Source organism: Triturus cristatus, chromosome 9 (assembly GCF_964204655.1).
Source record: "Triturus cristatus chromosome 9, aTriCri1.1, whole genome shotgun sequence".
NCBI lineage: Eukaryota > Metazoa > Chordata > Amphibia > Caudata > Salamandridae > Triturus > Triturus cristatus.
In genome coordinates, this window is record NC_140592.1 from 371,217,200 (window position 1) to 371,223,421 (window position 6,222).

Genomic DNA, 6,222 nt, shown 5'->3' on the forward strand with positions numbered 1-6,222 from the left:
CCAAGTAAGCCTTCCGGCGGCTCGGGCTCGAGCCAGCCTACCAGCGGTGCCGATAAACACGCTTCGGCACCGAAAAAGAAACCGGCACCCATCTCGACACCGAGCCCCGCACCGAAGCACTCTGGGTCGAAACCCAGCTCTTCGGTACCGACACCATCTTCGGTACCGAACAAAGCACACAAGGCCACCGGCACCGACACTTTGAAGCCGAAACCCATCTCGGCGCCGACCAAGCGACCGGAGGTTCCCAAGCCGGGGTCCAAGCGAACCGGCACAGAAAAGCCTAAAAAGCCAACGGGCCTGACGCCTCCGGCGCCGACGGACCAAACAACCCCACCAGAACTATTTACACCGGATCCCTTGCAAAAAACTCTGACCAAGGATCCAAAAACTGGACATTTTGCACTCTCTACCAAAAAGAGACATTTGGAGAAGCCTGCTCCGCCTCCACCTCCAAAGAGGAAGGACTCTGCTACCTCTCCTTTCAGAATACCTTCCCCACCTCCACCCCCGCCTTCTCCCCCCCCCCCCCCCCCCCCACCTCATCGTTCTCCGACCCCGTCTCCAGACGATAATGATCAGGGGGACCCATATGATGATATAGGGGATGTGCCCCAGGACCTACCCACAGGGGATCCCACCCCTACAGGATCCCCAGACCCATGGGACGATTACAATATCTCTGATATCCCCAACGTCCCACAAGACGATCTTTACCCTTCTAGACCATCTCCACCAGAAGACTCATTGGGGTTCAACCATCTTCTGCAAAGGGCAGCACATTATCACGGGGTAGACTTGCATACCGACCCCGTGGACGAAGATTTCCTCCTAGACACTTTTGACACCACACATAGGTCCACCTCCATATTACCCATGCTCAAAGGAGTGGTAAAGCACGCGCCAGAAGTTTTTAAGGACCCAGTTAGAGCCAGGGTCATTAACCCGTGCATTGAAAAAAAATATAAATCTGCCCCCACAGATCCCTCCTACATCAGAGGGCCAGCCCCACTAGATTCTCTAGTAGTATCTACCGCACGGAAAAGGGCAAACTCACAGGCGTCAGGTGAAGCACCACCACCTGACAAAGAAACAAAAGTACTAGACGCATCAGGCAAACGTACAGCATCCCAAGCGGCTAACATATGGCGTATAGCCAATACTCAAGCGCTACTGGCCAGATATGACAGGGCCCATTATGACGAGTTAGAAAGCATAATGCACCATCTCCCATAAAAATATAAAGCTAGGGCCAACAAGTTAATTCAGGAGGGTAAAACTATCACAAATACCTCCATACGTTGCGCCCTAGATGCAGCAGATACAGCCTCCAGGGTTAATACCAGCGTCCTCCTCTGTCGTCATGCTTGGCTAAGGATATCGGGGTTTAAGCCAGAAGTACAAGCCTCCATCCTTAACCATCCCTTTGACCAAGAACATCTATTTGGCCCAAAGGTGGATGAGGCCTTAGAAAAAATGAAAAAGGATACTGATACGGCAAAATCCATGGGAGCCTTACAGTCACACCCGCCCAGACGCTCCTTTCGCCGCTCTTCCTTTCGGAGTACATCCAGAGGCTATTCCTCATACACAGCGTCCACGTCATACAAATCCCCTACTCAGACCACCTTTACAAGGGGTTATCAAAGAGGCGGCTACAGGGGTAACAATAACAAAGGCAGAGGCAAAACAAACACCGCCCACTCTGCCATACCGCCTACCCAATGACTTCCCCCCGCTCCCCCCAGACCATCCCACTCCAGTCGGGGGCAGACTCCAAAATTTCCTTCCTGTCTGGGCGACCATCACCTCAGACAAATGAGTGACACATAATTCGGTCAGGCTACTGCCTAGAACTAAAATCTACCCCCCCAAACATTCCACCCAGGCAACGCCCAATGTCACAACAACATTTAATGTTACTAAAGCAGGAGGTAATCTCCCTCCTACAAAAACAGGCAATAGAACACGTTCCTGTCAACCAACAAAATATGGGGGTCTACTCCCTATATTTTCTCATACCAAAAAGGGACGAGACTCTACGACCCATCCTAGATCTCCGGCCCCTAAACACATACATACACTCAGACCATTTTCATATGGTAACGCTTCAGCAGGTACTTCCGCTCCTCTCCCAAAACGACTTCCTCACAACTTTGGACCTAAAAGATGCCTACTTCCACATTCCAGTGCACCACGCTCACAGAAAGTACCTCAGATTTGTAGTGGACGGACAACACTACCAATTCAAAGTGCTCCCATTCGGAGTCACAACAGCGCCACGAGTATTCACCAAGTGCTTAGCAGTGGTGGCAGCACACTTGAGAAGACAACACATTCACGTCTTCCCTTAACTAGACGACTGGCTGATAAAAGCCAGTTCATACAATCAGTGTGTACAACACACCTCCACCACAATCCAACTACTTCACCAACTGGGCTTCACGGTCAACCACGAAAAGTCCCATCTACAACCATCCCACATAAAACAATACCTCGGTGCCACCATAGACACCTCAAAAGCACTAGCCTACCCCAATCCCGCCAGGATTGCAAGCATTCAGGCTCTACGCGCAAAATTCATAGCACAACACTCCCTTCCAGCTCGAGTGTTTATGCAACTAATAGGGATGATGACCTCTTGTATTTTCATAGTACCTCATGCAAGATTCCAGATGCGTCCTCTCCAAGAGTGCTTAGCGCACCAGTGGAACCAGGCCCAAGGTCAACTGACAGATCTGGTGTTGGTAGACGGTCGCACCCATCGCTCTCTGCAGTGGTGGAACACCACAAACCTTTCCCATCATCATCATCATCATCATCAGTCTTTATTCGATTTAAAAATGAGTCATAAAAGACACAAACATAAAAACAGGAGCACAATTTTTGAGCCCTCAATAATACCGGACATCAATAAATACATTAAAAAACTGTTTAAAAAAAGCATTAAATAGATCAGTATACTGATGAGTAAGTCTAAAAATAGTAGAAAGACACACTAACTACTACAAATTCTAGATCGCTAAGCTAAAAAACCAGACTCAATGCACATAAGGGACCCAGGCCCCATGTTCCATTAGGGGGCTTCTAGGGTATTAATCGCTTTTCTCCGTAAAGACCATGCCCAACCCAGATATTTAGCTAGGGCCACAGAAACAATTGTTAAAGAGCTAGTGCGCAAAATTCGTAATGCCACAGCGCTGCTCCTGGTACCAAGGGTCTTGCACATGGGAGAAAGCCAAACACGTCTTGGAATAATAAATACCGGACAGGCAAACAAAAAGTGAGCAGTTGTTTCAGATTTAGCCCCGCATACAGGGCATAATTCCTCCGATTTCCTAGCCCACCTCCCTGTCAGAGATCTAAGGGGCAGAGAGCCAGCTCTGAACTGGAAGTAAAGTTTCCTGTCACCAACATTAGTAACCACGTCCCAGTATGATTCTAGGGCAGGAGCAATTTTAGCCTCTAAAAAGCTACCGGACATCCCTGAAGCTCTGTTCAATGCCTGGAAGTCTACTCTATCCCAGTATGCCGTTTTAAGAGAACTCTTTGATGGGAACAGGGCTGTCGCCGGGTCATACCATAGCACCTCCATACCCATGTCTTTCAACGTCTCGTGTAAGCTCTTCAGCCATACAATTTTGTGGAAAACATCAGTTTTTATGATGTCCATAATGGGAGAGCTCAGGGGTAGTCCAAAGTCTCCGCCAGTACAAAACCGGTCGGAGCTTTGCAATGTCCAAGATGGACCTCCTACCTAGATCATATCTAAGTGGGATCAGAGGGGTGCTCTGGGGGAGACCAATTATACTCCGAAAGAATTTGTGTTCGACACTGGATAGAATGACTAGCTGGTCAAAACCCCAAAGCTCCGCCCCGTAAAGCACAGAACTTAAGGCCTTTGCTTCATAAACTTGCAATACAGGGCTTATTGGTTTTGTGAATGACTTGTTAAATTCCCTGCTTAAAACACCGGTTAGTTGTTTGAATCGCAGGGTGGCCATTTCGATGTGTTTGCGCCATTTGTTGTCATTTGCTATTTGCATACCAAGGTACGTGAAGTTAGTAACCATCTCCAAAGATTGACCATTCATAAATACCTTTTTTCCTCGAAAGCTCGCATCGGGGTTAAAGGCCATGAATTTGTTTTTTGCCACGTTAACCTCCAGACCGTAATCAAGGCAAAAGTCGTTCAACAAGCGCAAAGCTTTTTGCAGACCACTTGACGTTTTAGATACAATAAGCGTGTCGTCTGCAAACATTAATATAGGGATGGTAACTCCAGCCAACCTTGGGGCGTAAGTGTTTACAGAAAGCATAAGATCAACTATCCCATTAATATATAATGAGAAGAGCGTGGGTGCCATAGTACAGCCTTGACGCACACCGCGCTCAACCGGAAACTCAGGGGTAACCTCGCCTGGCCCACCCCATTGGATCCTAGCATAGTTGGACTCGTGCAGTCGCATAGCCAATGTCAAGGTTTCTTTAGGGAGACCGAGCTTTTCCAGTACTGCCCACAACCGGAGACGAGGCACAAGGTCAAAGGCAGCTCTCAGATCCACAAAAGCTGCGTAGAGGCTGCCTTTGCCCAGCGTCACCACCCACCAGTGGAGTTGGACGAAGCGGAAGACCTGGTCCACTGTGCTGGTTAATTTGCGGAAACCTGCTTGGAAGGGGGACAAAATATTGTTATCATCAATCCACTCCTGTATCTGGTTCAGGACCATCCTCCCAATCACCTTCTGTATAGAATCTATGAGGCTAATTGGCCTGTAGTTGCATGGGAGTGCCTTGTCACCCTTCTTAAATACAGGGATTATGACAGCCCCCCCCCCCCCCCCCCCCATGATTTGGGAACGGGAGCACCTACAGCTACGGCATTAGCCAAAAGAGTGACGTACTTACTCCAGCTGTCTTTATTATGGAGAAAGACGTCCGAAGGAACCCTATCTGGTCCAGGGGCACGACCACTAGTTACAGAACCCAGGGCCTTCAGAGCATCTTGAATACAAAAGGGACCTTGGGAAAAGACAGCGTAAATTGGAACCCAGGCAAAATTAAACGAGGGATTACAGGCGTATTGGGGTTTAAAGTATTTGACCCACTCCACCTGGGAAACGTAATTGGAAGGGCTATCGGGTCGCCCACCACTGCCCCACTTGATGATGTTCCAAAATAACCGGGAATCTCTGGTGCGGCATGCGCCTTTTAGATCAAGCCAATGTTGTTCATCCCAGTTCCTTTTGGCCGTTCTTACAGCTTTTTTATACAGTGATCTAGCTGAGCGAACACAATCATTGTGTCCACTAGAGAGGGCGGTAGCCAAGTTGGCCCTAGATCGCCTACAGGCGTCATCGTACCATCTAATACTCTTAGGTGAAACCTTATTAGGTTTCCTCATAGGCTTCATAAAATACCAGCCTATATCATCAAACAGCTTGTCATGAAGTTCGGTGGTTGCTATACTGCGTGACTCAGAGGTCGGCATACCCTCGAGCTCCAATATGGCATCAGCTAATTTATTGTCTATGTCAGCAGTGGCCAGGTAATTTAGCTTAAGCTCGCGCCACTTGAGCCTACGCATGTCATTTGTAGGAACAACTTCAGGCGGCCTTGGATCCATGTCCTCAGCTACTGGGCGGTTACTAGGCCACCATTGATGGGTAACACAGATAGGGTTATGGTCGCTCTCGGCTCTAACCTCAACCACCATATCTAGGACAAATCGCCATAATTTCAGACTACATAAAACGTAGTCAATCCTACTGGAGTGGCGACCATTATCGAATGTGTTGGCCCCTAGTTTATCACCTGGCGTCCTTCCATTCAGGGCCCTCAAACCATACTCATAACAAAAAGCGTTGACCTGTATGATTGTCTCAAACCACCTTTTTATAGGGTTACGGTCAAGCTCAGGTACTCCCCAAAGTTGGTCTTCCACAGGATCAACGCCCCACCCAAAATCGGGATCCAGGAGTGGTTCGAAGGTTACGTTCAGATCTCCAGCGACAAGCACTCCCCTCCCACCTGAGTACTGGTCTATGAGGGAAGCCAAGTGAGCCAAAACCCGTGAGCCCGACCTATTAGGGCCTCTCATATACAAATTGTAGATGTCCAGATCACCCAAGGGGCCCAGTGATAATCTGACTAGTTGGATGTCGTCAGACTTAGTTGAAACTATGTGAGCTCCTGGAAATACATCCTGACGAACCCAGGTTG